We start from the raw sequence: 19,224 nt of genomic DNA on the forward strand, positions 1-19,224 counted from the left end.
ACAATACAGCCTTACAGAGCAATTAAACTTCAAATCTGTTTTCTCAAAACTGAGGACTTGCTGCTGAATGCGATTCATTTACAATTTAAAAGAGCAACCAGAGTGTTTCAGCCAAGCTATCAAATACTCTCTTTACTTTTTTAAGTTCTGTTGGTAAAACAAAAATAAAAAAACATTTTACATGATGCTTTTACGCTGATCGACCTATCTTTTGCTTGTATTTTAACAACAGAGGTTCAGTTGTCCTATTTTCACACTAGAGTGCATAAGCAAACCAAAGATTAGCTGGGATCTCATTGAGTGATTTTGGAATTGCTTCAATATGCTTTCTCATAACGTTCAATGTTTCAATCAACAGCTGCATTGCACTGATGAGGCCGAAAAGGGATGGAACATGTCTCTGGTTTGCTTGAGGGTCTGAACAATATTTGGTGGGTATAGTGTTTAATATTTCGTTCTCCAATGGAGTAGTCATTCAGTCAAACTGTACTTTGTATGACTTCCATGTAAGCTTTTATTATAGCATCAGATTTTTCCTCCTCTTCCTGATTATCTGGAAAACTAAGCATCCTACGAAAAAATGGGGAAGACCCAAGTTCTACATTTTGATATTGTTGTTCAGTGTTCTAATCTTAAACGGCAACAACATTCTTGCATTTGAAAATACGGTGCCCCCTGAAAAACACCCTTGTAATTTCATAATAATATTTTTAGGCAAATGAATTAACTCCAAATAAAAAAATTGAGTAGCTAACCTCAGTCGTGTGACCATTCGTTTGTAACTTTTGCCGCATTTAAATAAAAGCTGTTACTTTTCTGCCACTACGGCAAGCTCTAAAGCAAAATGGAGGTATTTCCGGACGTATGTTAATAGGGAATCAAAGTCTTGTTTTTACCTCTATAATAGACTCTTAATCTTAATGCACATCATTTTTAAACACCCTGTATATGTTTAAAAATTATTTTTCTTTACTTACTGTTAGTAAAAAAAACAACTAGTTAATAAATTGTCCAATACTTTTTATGCATCATTTTATCACTTCTTAAAAATGAACTGGTTTTGGGTTATCGACATAGTAAATGAAAGTTGACCATAAAAAATTGCCTTTTCACTTCTTTGAACCAAGATAAACCTTTGTTTTGTAACAAAAAATTTACCTGCATAAGAAGAGCGTGTCCATTGTGGATCGGATTCTTAAGCTGAAAAGCAAAAACAGCGTCTGCTTCCATCGTTTTGAATTGGGCACGCAACTCGTTGGGAGTGAGACGGTATTGGTCTAATCCATCATTCCACTGTATCCGCTCCAAAACTTCTAACTCACCACCAACCAACCAGTCTCCGCTCTCGTAGATATCCTAAGATAAAATAATAGCATGATCATAAAAAAAATATCTAAGCTGATAGGATTAAGATGAAAAATAAACTTGCATTCACCTTGTAATTAGTAGTTTCATTTTTTCACTAAAACTTGTCCAAAATCAGGTTGTCCCATTGGTAAAATCAGCTCAGATGAGAAACTGCTTTCCTCTTATTTTACTCCTTATGAAAAAGCAAATAAAGCTAGATCAATAGGGCCAAAACATATTCTGCATGGCTACCAATTTTACACACGCAAGCTTTTTGACGAATTGGGCACGTAATGGTTTGGCAAATCTCCTCACCAGTCAATGTGTTTTGTTCCAACTTCAACATATAAAACCATCAATTTTAGGTATTGGACAGCTGATCAAACAGTAACCGGACTTTTGCGATAACGATCGGACAGTTGGTCTTATCATCATGAACGTGAACTCAGCAAAGGTAGCTGATAAGCTGACAAAGATTTTTCCATCCCAATCATGTATTTATCTCAATTAAGATGCATTCGGTGTATCAGTGGCACCTTCTAAGCCTAATTTTTGGCTATCGCACTGCATCACGCAACAAAACTTACATTGTTACTGCTATATTAAGGAGTTGATTTTGTTTCATGTGTTAGTGCGCCAGCCCAAAACTAGGCTCAGGAGACGCCACTGGTATGTCAACTCAATGTGAGAGTAGTCAGGTGTGCTCTGCAGTTTTTCTATTTTCTGTACCTATGGGGTGTACGATTAAGCAGCAAATTAATGTCATGTTTGGTTTTAAAATTAATAAAAATTGAGCTGAAACGTTAAGGTTAATACAGGAGGTGTATGAAGACAGTTCTATAAGTCAATCGCAGTATTTTGATTGGTTCAAAAGAATAGATAATGGACTCTGCATCATCCCTCCTATTCGCTTAATCTTGCTCTAGCAGATTTATTGAAGTGAACATTAAAAGGACCAAGATTTGATTCAGTGGAGGAAATTTGAAGAACCACAACTCAAACATTCTGCATGGCGCTTTCCAAACGTGCTTTCACCATTGGAAAAAACGTTGATAAAAATTGACAGCTGGGGAAAGTACATTGAGGGAGACCAGTAAAGTTTCAGGTTCATTTTTCAAATTAATTTTTTTAATTTCACACTTAACTTTTTACCAAGTAACCGGTCACAACTTTTTTTTTTACTCAAACAGTTTTAAAACTGTTATTGTTGGACTTCTACAAGGGGAGGTCAACTATATCTCCGCCTCTGATTGAAGATATGTGCTTCGTGTAGTATACTCTGAAACCTTTCTGCTTCAACTAGTCTTAGGTCCAAATTTTCAGACACTCCTTGAAACTTCCTTGACTTGAGATTTCCTTGAGTTATTTTTGACTACATTGGAATCCCTATTCCTGAGGAGGACTGAAGGAAATCTCAAGTCAAGGCAGTTTCAAGGAGTGACTTAAAATTTGGCCCATACACTCACTCAACAATCAGATGCAAAACTTTCTTCAAAGTGACTGAGCTTTAAATCGAATTACAAAACAGAAAAACTATCATTCAACTTTATACCAAGGTTTTTACGGAACAGTGAAAAAAATACAAAATACTGTTGCCGAAAAATATTAAATTGCTCACTTTTATACATGGATGATCCTTATGAGTGGTACCAAACTGGCGGGCAACCCTTTCTTCTTTAGGATGAGGGTAATAGGAAGGTGCACGCATAATGGCATAGGGCTTCTCGTTGTGCCATAGTGTAAAAGCACCACACCCAAAAACCCTTTCCTTATCTTCGTTTGAAACAGGTAAAACTATTGTTACCGATAGATTTACATCGTCTTCCATACTGTTGAAATGGAGAGTCTGAACAAAGTAAGACAAAGTTCAACACATTAAAATTTAATTTTTTTATCATAAAAAGCCTGATTATCTAGAATATTAAGACATATGAATTTTTAAAAGATCTAAAAATATGCAGAAAAAAGTATAAACAGACTAATATGACATGTGGAAAATCATTTTATGTATAAGCCTTGTTATTAAAACTTTAAATAAAACATTTAAAAATAGAACTATCGTAAAAACCAGACACAAAAAAATCCACCGGTCCAAAGATCAATTCGTTACAAACAAATTGATTCAACATATGAAGTATTGCGGAAAATGTCTTGTAATAAAGTTTGTTATATCCTGTTTTCACTGTATGCATTAAGTAGTCGCCAAATCTAGAAGTATCCTGAGTTAAAGAGTTTTCTGATCTAATTGTAAATGATTCCTGAATCCCACGTGTTTCAAAATAGAGGCGATATAGCGATAAGGACCAATTTTTGATCTCTCCAAATTTGAGTTTTATTTTATATGTAAACAGCACTGTGGACACATTCCGCTTATGCACAAATGTGTGGACATTCCAAGATGTTTCTAACAATATTCATACGGTATGATGTAATGTGCGAAAATTGAGTTTGAAAGTGAAAATAATATTTTTGGATAGATGTTTGTGGATGCGCATTATTCAGTATGTCTACCATTCGACCCAATTTTCAAATTGGGAATCAGCTATTATTTTTTTATCACAGCCTATTTGATTTGTATGATGTTGCGAGCAACTTGGATGCAATGAAGTATAACTACTTATAGTGTAAATGTGGCATTGGTAAACTGGGGAAAGTAAATCCCTTCTCTCATTCAAAATGAAACAAACCTGAAGGAATTGATCCTCTGTCATGAAGCCTTTTAAAGGTGATGCCCAACACTCCGCCAAAACTTGTACCCACTGCAGATCAACAACAGAAATATCCAGGCGTGGTAACTCCATTGCTTCTGTTTTGGCTATAGAGATTCCATTTTTGGAGACAAACAACTCCGGAATGATGCCACAGGAATCTTTTCTCTTAGGAATGATGTCCTGAAAAAATTTATGAATAAACATTTCAAATAATACCAAAAGAAAAATTGTACAACCATACCCACCTAGTACTTGCTTTCTCTAAACCAAAAAACTTTTTAGATAGAAAAAACAAAGTTTACAACAGTTCAGAAAGCTGAGCCATTACTATGCAAAATTTCAAGCAGGGATAAAAGTGATTTTTTTCTTTGCTTTAACAATTAAGAGTCTTTCTGTGAAAAATATTCAAAGCTAATACTTCCCTCCTCTGTAAACGAATCAGTGTATCTAATCAGCCACATACGTAAGTAGGTATACGTGTGACTTGAAAAAAGGAATTACGACAGGAGGGCAAGCAAGCGAGTTACCATTGGCATGTTTAAAAGATAGTGGGAGTTTTTTTGGAATTTCAAGCGATCTCACATAGGTGTTTACGTCCCAATTGTTTCTTCGCAGATCATTAAATTTCGTACATATGCGGGTTGACGGCATTAAATCCTTGAAAATTTGACTTATGCTTTTGAAATAGCTGAGATGCTGAGGGGTAGATTTGAGGTCGCTTGGAACTTTTGAGACTAAGGGCGGTATTCAGAGACGTGTTTTAAGGTCGAGCAGATATTGAGGAGCTCCTCAAGTAAGAGGAAGCGATCTATCGCATATGGCTCCTCAACCCTTGAGAAGCTCCTTAACCTTAAAATGCGTCTCTGAATACCGCCTCAACGACACAACGTAGCTTAGGATCCTACCTAATTTTTTTCTCAAAACCTCTGATAAATTGTCATCAATTTATATTATTCCATCAATAAATTGCATATCGTACTCATATTGCACACAAAAATCCACTTTTTTATCCAATCGCTTAAAAAAAAAACCAATCAAAATTCATAACCGTTTTATTTCTTCCCTAAACCCCTCCACAAACTCTCCCCCGCCCTTACGTATTTAAAATGGAGCTTCTTCAATTGAGGCAAAGTTGAGGACGCAACTGTGAGCGTCTTATAATTACGCAAAAATGCTACGCCAAATTTTCTCCAGCATTTTCAACGATTAGAGTAGGTTATAATTTCTATTTATGTCGAAAGTCTCATACTGTATCTATATTTATTAGTACCATAATATAAAATATGTTACAGTCTCAATAAATGAATGCCACTGAAGATGGCGTCCATGCAGGTCAAAACGTCTGGTGACTATACCTACCCAACAAAAGGTCAAAAAACTCGGTAAGAAATTATTTTTATAAGTAGGTAGGTATACCTTAGATTGATTACTCGCTCATATCTTTTTAAAAAATATACCCACATTCCAATTAATAAGAATATAAATTATGACGAAGAAGGAGCTATAGCATAGATGATACTGTTATGGCGCAAATTTCACTCGTTACGTAGAGTGAAATTTGCGTAATGGGAAAGATTATTTCTTTTCCCTTTACTTGGTAACATAGTGAAGGGAAATTGTTTGCTTTCCCTTCACAGTTGAAGTGGAGGAGGGAAATCGTTTGTTTTCCCTTTACAATGGGGGTGTAGGAGAAGGTATTGTGAAAAGTATTGTTCACTTGCGGAGTTCTGAATCAATAATTGCTATTCTAATAAATGGTAGAGTTTTTCACGATTATTCACGCACGAACTTCGGACAAAATAATGCACCATTAATTAATAACGCTGCGCGTGTTGTGTTATTTCGGCTAGAAATGGGGGAATTGGGGACGATCCATCGCTTGGCTTGCGAGTAAGGGAAGTTCTAGGCCTTAACGATTGAAAGTTGCGAAGAAAAGGAAAAAACGGTGAAAGATGAGGGACAGTAATTCGAAAAGGGACTTACCTGTCCGGGTACGTCGACGCTAAGGTAGCGGCCGGAACGGAACGCGAGCGCAAATCGCCGGACAAAGGGGATAGGGGAAAAGGGTGAAGAACTTATAGTTAAAATGATAAAACACTAATAATTGCGCCGGCAATGAGAAATATAATTAAATAAGATATCGAACAACGCACAAAAACAGTAACTGCACTGGGCGACTACTTGACAAATTCACGGTTACAATGAGTGCGAACCTCATTCGGTCATTAATTATTGAAATTAATTTAAAATGCTATTAAATTAATAGTAATCGAGATATAATCTAATAATATAAATAGTATAATAGTACAAAAGGGGATGTGTTTACGTACATCAACGGCGACGACTAACGGGCATTGCACGGACCCCGAAGGGGCCCGAGCCCGGAAAACGGACTCTCGCTTAACTAGTCCGTGTAAGGAGCGTCTCGAATGAAGACTCTAAAAGGAATGTGCAGACACCAGCTCCCAAAAACGAGTCTCCTGGGTTCCAGCCTCGAACTACCCGTTGAGGAGCTGATTTTGCTGAAATCCGCAGAAATGGGAGTCGGCTCGGAAACGCTCGCTGCTCAGCGAGCCACCATGCTTACGTCGACTATTTGTGGCTTTCGTACGGTTTGGAGGGAGTTTCCAGCTCCAGAAACTGACTCCAAAACGCATCTTGGTCATTTACAATTGCGTACAGCAAAGATTACTAGCTGAATGGTGATCCCTTCTGTAGGCTGAAACCCTTTGTGTCTCAGAGGACTTAATATCATTACAATACTTACATGTTTTTCCAGTAAATCAACAACTTTCATACAAGTTTCATCAACACTACATTCCTCCGTTTTGATAACTAAATTTGGACACTCAGGTTTTTGATATTCCTGGTGCACGCCAGTAAAACCTGTGCAAAAGTTAAATCAAAATTTAAACAAGAAAACACTGACTTGTTTATTTGTTCATTGAAATTAGGTAAAAAACATTTTGTCCTCGAGAACTTATTACCGAGTCAAAAATAACAAATACATCATTGTATTTGTAACAAGATATCTACTTAATGGGTCAGTAAAGTATGTCAGAACTGGAGCTATATAGCGACTCTGCTTTGGTTGTCGATTAATCGATAACCGTTTCTAGGGACTAGATAGCAATTGTGTTTGGTTTACAAAACAATTTTAGAAATGTTCGCATGCATGCTGCAGCGATCGTGATGCATTCTTTGAAGGGGTCAATCGTCGTTTCTTTGAGGAAAATAATTCTAAATTTCAAGCAGGCCTTAGCTAATATTTCAACGTCCAGCTTGCAATAATATAATATTTCACGCTGGAAGTCGAAAACATAGTTATTTTGAACTTTTTCGTTATACCATTATAGGTTGAACGTGACACAAATGATCCCTCTTTTCAAAGCTGGCACAATTGGCACAAAAAATTTCGCCGCATTGGTGCGGTGTTTTCCTTCTAAGAAGACAATACACTTTGTGACAATTACGACATTTCTGCAAGGCTTCACATAATGTTTTTTTCGAGAGTATGTTCCTGTATGTTTGTTAAAACAGACTATACCGAAAAAGTTTCTGTTACATATGCGACAGACTACTATAGGCACTGTATTGTCACATCGAGGTGTCTGCACGCACGCAGGACATGTCGTGCCACAACGATGATCCTCAATATTGGTGTATCCGATTTTACACGATCGACAAAAACGGTCAGAATTAAAAGCACCTGTCAACGAAGTAATTGTCACAAAATGATTATTTTCATAAAAAAGGTCGAGGAAACGACTATGTTGTGCATTGAGAGGAACCGGTCCTTCGAACATTGCGCTACGCCCCCTTCTTTCATTAAAAACTGTGATGACGTAACCGTCCAAGTATTCTTGAAACTGACGAATTTTATCTACGCCACCACCGTTTTCTAAATTCACCCCTGCGTGCTCACATAATTCGCGAGCATCTTGTCTTTGTTATGTGTGTCTGGGGCCTGAGCGACAGATGTTATCATAATCTCAACGATTTTGCTCACTTTCATTTTGTGGACAAACGCAATAGCAACGACAAGAGCTCTCGCTAAGCATAGATTGTCCTCGTTAATAATATTAACAATTGAACCCTTAGTTTTGCAGAAATCGGCAAAAGATAGCGTTAGGTTTCTATTTTTACTAGGTCTGCCGTTACCTACAGGGGTTCTAAACACGGATAGAGTAAACCTGAGAAATCCACTAAAATAAAATCTTCGTTGAAGTTCAGAGTTTTCCCCGTGCATGTCGAGCACGGGGAAAACTAAGGGAAACTACTCCCGTGTTATGATTTTACAGACATCTCTTTTTTTATGATTTTTAATATTTTACTATCATTTTTTTATCGAAAAAGTAAACATGAAAAAGACAATTTACCTGTAAAAACGACAAGTCCAGCCTTGCCATCTCTTCGTCGGGTATTTGCTCTTCCCCATACGCCCATTCTCAACTTATGGCAACTTCCTCCATTCATTTTTTTTCGGCAGGACCGTCTGTAGGCGTCTCCACAACGTTGTTGACATTAATCTCGTACTCTGGTACAGTGAGCTGCAAACAATCATTGAAAAGTTAGAATCTTTAACATTTTCCTTATACCGTTAGAGAAGTTGTTTTAAAACAAGAATGTTTATTTTCGCTATTTTAAAACTGATAAATACTACTCTCCTCTGTTACTTTAAAAAAAATGTTTTTACACATTATGCAAGGTTTAAAACCCCCGCCCCCTTTTTTTTCCTTGTAAAAATGGTTGTAAAAACAGTTAAACTTTAATAAATTTTGAATATTTTACTACCATTTTTTTTTCAGAAAAATAATACATAGAAAAAAAAAGACAAATTACCTGTAAAAACGACAAGTCAAGCCTTGCCATCTCGGCGTCGGGTATTTGCTCTTCCCCATACGCCCATTCTCCACTTATGGCAACTTCATCCATTAATTTTTTTTCGGCAGGACCGTCTGTAGGTGTCTCTACAACGTTGTCGACATTAATCTCGTACTCTGGAACATTGAGCTGAGAACAAACATTGAAAAGTTAGAACCTTTAACGTTTTGCCTACATCATTAAAACAAGATTTTTTTTTTCTTTTGCTATTTTAAAACTGATAACTAATATTCTGTTCTGTTACTTTAAAAAAAATATCATTTTCGTTTTTACACATTGGACAAGGGTTAGACCCCTTTCCCTTTTTTTTCTTTTAAAAATGGTTGTACAAACAGTTAAAAATGTATATATCTATATAGTATGATTAAGACAACTTACATGGACTGGTACGTCTTCAGGATCAACTGCTGTGACGTTTTCGTTGTCTGGCCAAGCGACTTCTCTGGCCAAGTTCATGCTTGTCCAGTTTTGAACCAATATCTCCATGACATCCTCAGGGATTTCCAACATATTTGTGAAAATTAGATCGTCCATAATTTTTTTGGCTGAACAAAATTTATTTTTAATTTAATAAGCATCTTATATATTTTTTTAATACAAGTAATATCGATGCTGTTTTTTCTTTTTTTTTTACTGTCATTGTTATTGCTGCCGTTGGGGGGTATGGGCTTGGTGGGCGGTGGGGGGCTATTTTAATATACCGTATAAAAGAAAAACACTAAAACTAAACGTTAAGTAATACATGCAGTCAAACAATATACATATTTACAAATTATATTTCTAACTTTTTGTTTCTTACGACTATGTAGACATGTCCCTACCTTGTAACAACCGATTAAACGAAACACCCTAGGTCCATACTTTCTAACAAAGCAGCATCCTTGATCAACTTATACTCGAAATAACCTTGCTCGAGCATAAGCTTACCTGGGTTCGTGGGCCAGTCTTTCACTTTCTGGTAGCATGCTACCGTACATTCAGGCACATATGGATCTGCCCACAAGCCGTCTCGTCGATTACATGGAAGGTCACTCCTACATAAATCCCGATGGAGAACCCTGTCACATCGGAAGAAATGGTATGATTCTATGTGACTTTCTAAGTACGGACATGTGAGGTTTTCGAAAATCACAGCAACAGTGGCAACCCTGATTTCCAAGTGATTTCCTTGCGGCATGGAAAATTGGTGAGGAAAATTTTTAGCAGGACAGCTTCAAAATAATATTACTTAGTATATTTAAAATATGTTACACAATAAAGTCTTACAGAGCAATTAAACTTCAAATCTGTTTTCTCAAAACTGAGAAGTATCTGCTGAATGCGATTCATTTACAATTTAAAAGAGCAACCAGAGTGTTTCAGACAAGCTATCTAATACTCTCTTTACTTTTTTAAGTTCTGTTGGTAAAATAAAAAAAAAAAAACATTTTACATGATGCTTTTACGCTGATCGACCTATCTTTTGCTTGTATTTTAACAACAGAGGTTCAGTTGTCCTATTTTCACACTAGAGTGCATGAGCAAACCAATGATTAGCTGGGATCTCGTTGAGTGATTTTGGAATTGCTTCAATATGCTTTCTCATAACGTTCAATGTTTCAAACAACAGCTGCATTGCACTGATGAGGCCGAAAAGGGATGGAACATGTCTCTGGTTTGCATGAGGGTCTGAACAATATTTTGTGGGCATAGTGTTTAATATTTCGTTCTCCAATGGAGTAGTCATTCAGTCAAACTGTACTTTGTATGACTTCCATGTAAGCTTTTATTATAGCATCAGATTTTTCCTCCTCTCCCTGATTATCTGGAAAACTAAGCATCCTACGGAAAAAATGGGGAAGACCCAAGTTCTACATTTTGATATTGTTGTTCAGTTCTCTAAATCTTAAACGGCAACAACATTCTTGCATTTGAAAATACGGTGCCCCCTGAAAAACACCCTTGTAATTTCTTAGTAATTTTTTTAGGCAAATGAATTATCTCCAAATAAAAAAATTGAGTAGCTAACCTCAATCGTGTGACCATTCGTTTGTAACTTTTGCCGCATTTAAATAAAAGCTGTTACTTTTCTGCCACTACGGCAAGCTCTAAAGCAAAAGGAGGTATTTCCGGACGTATGTTAATAGGGAATCAATGTCTTGTTTTTACCTCTATAATACGCTCTTAAACTTAATGCACATCATTTTTAAACACCCTGTATATGTTTAAAAAATATTTTTCTTTATTTACTGTTAGTAAAAAAAACAACTAGTAATAAATTGTCCAATACTTTTTATGCATCATTTTATCACTTCTTAAAAATGAACTGTTTTGGGTTATCGACATAGTAAATGAAAGATGACCATAAAAAATTGCCTTTTCACTTCTTTGAACCAAGATAAACCTTTGTTTTGTAACAAAAAATTTACCTGCATAAGAAGAGCGTGTCCATTGTGGATCGGATTCTTAAGCTGAAAAGCAAAAACAGTGTCTGCTTCCATCGTTTTGAATTGGGCACGCAACTCGTTGGGAGTGAGACGGTATTGGTCTAATCCATCATTCCACTGTATCTCATACTCAAATAGTTTTAAAACTGTTATTGTTGGACTTCTACGAGGGGAGGTCAACTATATCTTCTCCTCTGATTGAAGAAATTTGCTTCGTGTAGAATACTCTGAAACCTTCCTGCTTCAACTAGTCTTAGGTCCAAATTTTCAGACACTCCTTGAAACTTCCTTGACTTGAGATGTCCTTGAGTTCTCTTTGACTACATTGAAATCCCTATTCCTGAGGAGGACTGAAGGAAATCTCAAGTCAAGGAAGTTTCAAGGAGTGACTTAAAATTTGGCCCATACACTCACTCAACAATCAGATGCAAATCTTTCTTCAAAGTGACTGAGCTTTAAATCGAATTACAAAACAGAAAAACTATCATTCAACTTTATACCAAGGTTTTTACAGAACAGTGAAAAAAATACAAAATACTGTTGCCGAAAAATATTAAATTGCTCACTTTTATACATGGATGATCCTTATAAGTGGTACCAAACTGGCGGGCAACCCATTCTTCTTTAGGATGAGGGTATAAGGAAGGTGAACGCATAATGGCATAGGGCTTCTCGTTGTGCCATAGTGTAAAAGCACCACACCCAAAAAGCCTATCCTTATCTTCGTTTGAAACAGGTAAAACTATTGCTACCGATAGATTTACATCGTCTGCCAAACTGTTGAAATGGAGAGTCTGAACAAATTAAGACAATGTTCAACACATTAAAATTTAATCTTTTCATCATAAAAAGCCTGATCATCTGGAATATTAAGACATAAGAATTTTTAAAAGATCTAAAAATATGCAGAAAAAAGTATAAACAGAAAGCTATGTATTGTGGAAAATCATTTTATGTATAAGCCTTGTTATTAAAACTTTAAATAAAACATTTAAAAATAGAACTATCGTCAAAACCAGACACAAAAAAATTCACCGGTCCAAAGTTCAATTCGTTACAAACAAATTGATTCAACATATGATGTATTGCGGAAAATGTCTTGTAATAAAGTTTGTTACATCCTGTTTTCACTGTATGCATTAAGTAGTCGCCTAATCTAGAAGTATTCTGAGTTAAAGAGTTTTCTGATCTAATTGTAAATGTTTATGAATCCCTCGTGTTTCAAAATAGAGGCGATATAGCGATAAGGACCAATTTTTGATCTCACCAAATTTGAGTTTTATTTTATATGTAAACAGCACTGTGGACACATTCCACTTATGCACAAATGTGTGAGCATTCCAAGATGTTTCTAACAATATTCATACGTTATGATGTAATGTGCGAAAATTGAGTTTGAAAGTGAAAATAATATTTTTGGATAGATGTTTGTGGATGCGCATTATTCAGTATGTCTACCATTCGACCCAATTTTCAAATTGGGAATCAGCTATTATTTTTTATCACAACCAATTTGATTTGTATCATGTTGCGAGCAACTTGGATGCAATGAAGTATAACTACTTATAGTGTAAATGTGGCATTGGTAAACTGGGGAAAGTAAATCCCTTCTATCATTCAAAATGAAACAAACCTGAAGGAATTGATCCTTTGTAATGAAGCCTTTTAAAGGTGTTGCCCAACCCTCCGCCAAAACTTGTACCCACTGCAGATCAACAACAGAAATATCCAGGCGTGGTAACTCCATTGCTTCTGTTTTGGCTATAGAGATTCCATTTTTGGAGACAAACAATTCCGGAATGATGCCACAGGAATCTTTTCTCATAGGAATGATGTCCTGAAAAAATTTATGAATAAACATTTCAAATAATAGCAGAACAAGAAATGTACAACCATACCCACCTTGTACATGCTTTCTCTAAACTAAAAAACTTTTTATATAGAAAAAACAAAGTTTACAACAGTTCAGAAAGCTGAGCCATTACTATGCAAAATTTCAAGCAGAGATAAAAGTGATTTTTTTCATTGCTTTAACAATTAAGAGTCTTTCTGTGAAAAATATTCAAAGTTAATACTTCCCTCCTCTGCAAACAAATCAGTGTATCTAATCAGCCACATACGTAAGTAGGTATACGTCTGACATGAAAAAAGGATTAAGACAGGAGGGCAAGCAAGCGAGTTACCATTGGCATGTTTAAAAGATAGCGGGAGTTTTTCTGGAATTTCAAGCGATCTCACATAGGTATTTACGTCTCAATTGTTTCTTGGCAGATCATTAAATTTCGTACATATGCGGGTTGACGGCATTAAATCCTTGAAAATTTGACTTGTGCTTTTGAAATAGCTGAGATGCTGAGGGGTAGATTTGAGGTCGCTTGGAACTTTTGAGACTATGGCGGTATTCAGAGACGTGTTTTAAGGTCGAGGAGATATTGAGGAGCTTCTCAAGTAAGAGGAAGCAATCTATCTCATATGGCTCCCCAACCCTTGAGATGCTCCTTAACCTTAAAATGCGTCTCTGAATACCGCCTCAACGACACAACGTAGCTTAGGAACCTACCTAATTTTTTCTCAAAACCTCTGATAAATTGTCATCAATTTATATTATTCCATCAATAAACTGCATATCGCACTCATATTGCACACAAAACTCCACTTTTTTATCCAATCGCTCAAAAAAAACCAATCAAAATTCATAACCGTTTTATTTCTTCCCCAAACCCCTCCTCAAACTCTCTCCCCCACCCTTACGTATTTAAAATGGAGCTTCTTCAATTGAGGCAAAGTTGAGGACGCAACTGTGTGTGTCTTATAATTACGCAATAATGCTACGCCGAATTTTCTGCAGCATTTTCAACGATTAGAGTAGGTAATAATTTCTAAGTATGTCGAAAGTCTCATACTGTATCTATATTTATTAGTACCATAATATAAAATATGTTACAGTCTCAATATATGAATACCACTGATGATGGCGCCTATGCAGGTCGAAACGTCTGGTGACTATACCTACCCAACAAAAAGTCGAAAAAACTCGGTATGAAATTATTTTTATAAGTAGGTAGGTACCTATATCTTAGATTGATTACTCGCTCATATCTTTTTAAAAAATATACCCACTTTCCAATTAACAGGAATATAAATTATGACGAAGAAAGAGCTATAGCATAGATGATACTTACATGTTTTTCCAGTAAATCAACAACTTTCATACAAGTTTCTTCAACACTACAATCCTCCGTTTTGATAACTAAATTTGGACACTCAGGTTTTTGATATTCCTGGTCCACGCCAGTAAAACCTGTGAAAAAGTTGAATCAAAATTTAAACAAGAAATCACTGAGTTGTTTATTTGTTCATTGAAATTAGTTAAAACATTTTGTCCTCGAGAACTTATTACCGAGTCAAAAATAACAAATATAATAATACACTATGTTTATTGCAACTTGTTATATTTTCAGCGATAAAGTTGCAAGACATGATAAGAAAGTAGCCATATTCTTGTCAATATTCGATCGATTTGAAAGTCGTCAGAAAATTGCCAATTCTTGCAATTTTTATCAGTAGTGATATTTGCCTATATGTCACATTTGAAGCCGCCAGTTCTCTTGCGAGAATATCGTCCCGGACTTCGATATTTTTCGAAGGATGAGCCAAAAAGGAAGGATACATTTCTTATCAATAATCTTGCATGAATATTGTTGGAATATGGCCAAGTGTTATTAAAAAATGGCAATATTCTGACAAGAAAGTTGCAAGAAATTTGCAACTTTTTCCTTGATAAATGCTACTTGGGAGTTGCCAGATTGAAGGAAAAAAGCTGTGCGTATCACATTGAACTATGTGAAAACACTACAGCCTTTTCCTATACAGTCTTCTCCCAACAATCTGACAACACTTATACCTACTTTGACAAACACACTTATTTAAAGGGCTTTGATACAAAAATCTAGAGTGACCCAAGAAAAGTAGGTACACCCTGTAAAATAAGCCATCGGAAAAGTCTTCGAACATTCCCAAGGAACTGATCATCAGAATTTCGTACCTTTGATAGTGCCATGGCGTGCTTTCTTATACAAGCCCTTGACATCCCTCTTTTCGCAAATGTTAAGTGGGGTATCAACGAAGACCTCGAAGAAGGGTAGATCATTCTCGGCATGAATATCCCTTGCCAATTGTCGGTCTGCAGAGAAGGGGGATACGAAACTGCAAAGTGTGACGACACCGCTGACAGCAAACATTCCAGCTACTTCGGCCACCCTCCGGATATTTCCTTCTCGGTCCTCCTTAGAGAAACCTAGGTTTTTATTTAAACCCGTTCGAATGTTATCTCCGTCTAATCCGTAAGCTGGAATCCCTCTTGATACCAGATAAACCTCCAGTGCAAAAGAAACGGATGTTTAACCCGCCCCGGATAAACCTATAAAAATAAACAAAATAAAAGGTAAATAAATATACATGATACAAATAATAGCGTCGATTGAATATAAAAAAACCATTAGGTACTCGTACGATTTAAAACTGACGGTATGTTCGGGTGTTCAACCGTTTTGTACACATGAAATCTAAATGAAAAAACGTGGTTGCATCCTAAACATACCGTCAGATTTACCGGATTAACCGGATGATATAATCTTTCGGGAGGGAGAACCGTGCACTTGATGAGACCTGTATAGTTTCTAACATCTAGACCGTCACATCTGTCCCCGTAAAGGACTTCTGTGGGGTGCGATAGGGGTATACTGCCCCTCGTACAAATAAATGGGTACAGGGAACACAGATCATCCGCATTTATAGACTCACCCCCCTCTAAATCAGCCTCGTAAAACAACTTTACTGCGTTTGTTCTTCCGCCATAAAATGCGTCCTTGGGATTCAGAGGTGGGACATGGTACCACTCATTAGCCGTGTCACAAAATCGAAAAACATTGGGGTTCGAACTCCGAAGCAAAGTTAATTCACATTCCCAGATGCTTTCCAACTTGTACAGACTAACCATGTTGTCATCTTTTAAACATAAAATTTTCGCCTCTCTACTTTTTGTTTTTTGGTAACGTAACTCCATGGTCTCGTCAGGTGCATTTTTTATTGGTTCGTCCCTCCCCTCTTTAAAGCAATGGATGCAACCATGAAACCAGCAGCCATTGAACTCGAGAATTAATCTTTCATCGGCGACATACCCGTCAGATTTAAAATTGAGACCTTCGGGGACTGTCTCGCGACCGTTGCCAGCATGCCTTACGTCCATATTGCGGGATTCATTCATCCAATCTAGCCATAAAAGAGCGACTCTGCTTTGGTTGTCGATTAATCGATAACCGTTTCTAGGGACTAGATAGCAATTGTGTTTGGTTTACAAAACAATTTTAGAAATGTTCGCATGCATGCTGCAGCGATCGTGATGCATTGTGATGCATTCTTTGAAGGGGTCAATCGTCGTTTCTGTGATGAAAATAATTCTAAATTTCAAGCAGGTCTTAGCTAATATTTCAACGCCCAGCTTGCAATAATATAATATTTCACGCTGGAAGTCGAAAACATAGTTATTTTGAACTTTTTCGTTATACCATTCAATAAGCTCACTCCTCGCGACTGGAGACAGATCATCCGGGGTGTAAGTATCCAGGGGGGGGGTGGGGGGTGTAAGTATCCATGGGTCCAACATAATTTTGATTTTCGGGCCGGTTAAATAAATGCGGATAATACACCCTTGCCAATTGCCCCTCAATGCACATCATCATTGGCAGCTGTGCCAATGGAGCCATCAGAAAATTGAGAGAATCAATAAGAAGTAAGCTACCATACTTCAAATTTAAAATTTTGAAACCGTTATTAATTATTTCAGGAACCCACCCCCTCTTTTCACCAATTTCTTTTAAAATGAAATGCGTATCATAACCCTTTGCATAATGGGCTAAAATGGTAGTGCTGGAAAAAGTTTTAACACCATCTTGCAAATAATCAACGAACATTTCGACACAGTTTTGGCCTCCAAACACATTTTCGTGCTCACCGCAGGTTTCACAAGGATTATGGTCACCTTTGTCAATACATTTATTGCAATATTGACGGGCATCACATACTTTGGGCTCGTGTAATAATTCATTCAGTTTTTCCGTAGGTGTGCTCTGCGTGCATTCCAAATCAATAATAAAAAAAACGTACAAAACTCCTTTCTTTGAAAGCGCTTTTTGTACATCTTTTATAGGTTGAACGTGACAAAAATGATCCCTCTTTTCAAAGCTGGCACAATTGGCACAAAAAATTTCGCCGCACTGGTGCGGTGTTTTCCTTCTAAGAAGACAATACACTTTGTGACAATTACGACATTTCTGCAAGGCTTCACATAAAGTTTTTTTCGAGAGTATGTTCCTGTATGTTTGTTAAAACAGACTATACCGAAAAAGTTTCTGTTACATATGCGACAGACTACTATAGGCACTGTATTGTCACATCGAGGTGTCTGCACGCACGCAGGACATGTCGTGCCACAACGATGATCCTCAATATTGGTGTATCCGATTTTACAGGATCGACAAAAACGGTCAGAATTAAAAGCACCTGTCAACGAAGTAATTGTCACAAAATGATTATTTTCATAAAAAAGGTCGAGGAAAGGACTATGTTGTGCATTGAGAGGAACCGGTCATTCGAACATTGCGCTACGCCCCCTTCTTTCATTAAAAACTGTGATGACGTAACCGTCCAAGTATTCTTGAAACTGACGAATTTCATCTACGCCACCACCGTTTTCTAAATTCACCCCTGCGTGCTAACATAATTCGAGAGCATCTTGTCGTTGTTTTGTGTGTCTGGGGCCTGAGCGACAGATGTTATCATAATCTCAACGATTTTGCTCACTTTCATTTTGTGGACAAACGCAATAGCAACGACAAGAGCTCTCGCTAAGCATAAATTGTCCTCGTTAATAATATTAACAATTGAACCCTTAGTTTTGCAGAAATCGGCAAAAGATAGCGTTAGGTTTCTATTTTTACTAGGTCTGCCGTTACCTACAGGGGTTCTAAACACGGATAGAGTAAACCTGAGAAATCCACTAAAAATAAAATCTTCGTTGGAGTTCAGAATTTTCTCTTTCCGTGTGCAAATGACCTCAGGAGTGAGTTGATCTCCCCGTCTCGGTGTAATGCATACGGTCATCTGTGGGTTGGCGTTGCTGACCATTTCCAATTGGACTTGGTCACCAGGCCGGACGTCCTGACGGTTCCAACAGTATGTTAGTATCTGATGTAACGTCTCATTTATCCACAGAGCTTGAAGATCAACATCCCTCGGAGGTTCCGCTAAATTTATGTGGAGGTTTAAACGACCGGCAGGAATATTTCTATAAGTCACACTTTCCTCTCTTAAAATACTAAAATTTGAACTAGCATCGATATTACCATGAGACATTTGTTGTTGTTGTTGTTGTTGTTGCTCAACGAAGATATGACGCTGTGGAGAAATAGGTTTTTCTTGGGAGAATGATGCGGAGGGTAGAGCATTTACCGCGTTAACTGGAGAGGCGATGGGCTGTGAACTTGAAGACGGCTGTCTCCTACCGTCCCCTGTCATCAAGGCCGGGCACTGGATCATCTGAAACCATAATGAAAAAATATTAGTAAAGTAACTAAAACACAGAGAGTTTGAAATGAAAGGGAAACACATGGAATTTAATTTTTTTTTCATCAGTTTAAAAATATTACAAGTTGAGGCAAAATAATTCTAAAAAAAAAAAATCTTAAAATATTAGGGCGCCCGTGCATGTCGAGCACGCGGAAAACACATGGAAAACTCAGGGAAACTACTCCCGTGTTATGATTTTACAGACATCTCTTTTTTTATGATTTTTAATA

The 19,224-nt window shown here is 36.9% G+C and overlaps 1 pseudogene; it reads right to left on the reverse strand.

The window, feature by feature from the left end:
• Positions 1 to 1,158: 1,158 nt before the first annotated feature.
• On the reverse strand, positions 1,159 to 16,367 carry LOC136210454 (uncharacterized; annotated as a pseudogene).
• Positions 16,368 to 19,224: the final 2,857 nt, after the last annotated feature.

Source organism: Euphorbia lathyris, unplaced genomic scaffold (assembly GCF_963576675.1).
Source record: "Euphorbia lathyris unplaced genomic scaffold, ddEupLath1.1 SCAFFOLD_22, whole genome shotgun sequence".
NCBI lineage: Eukaryota > Viridiplantae > Streptophyta > Magnoliopsida > Malpighiales > Euphorbiaceae > Euphorbia > Euphorbia lathyris.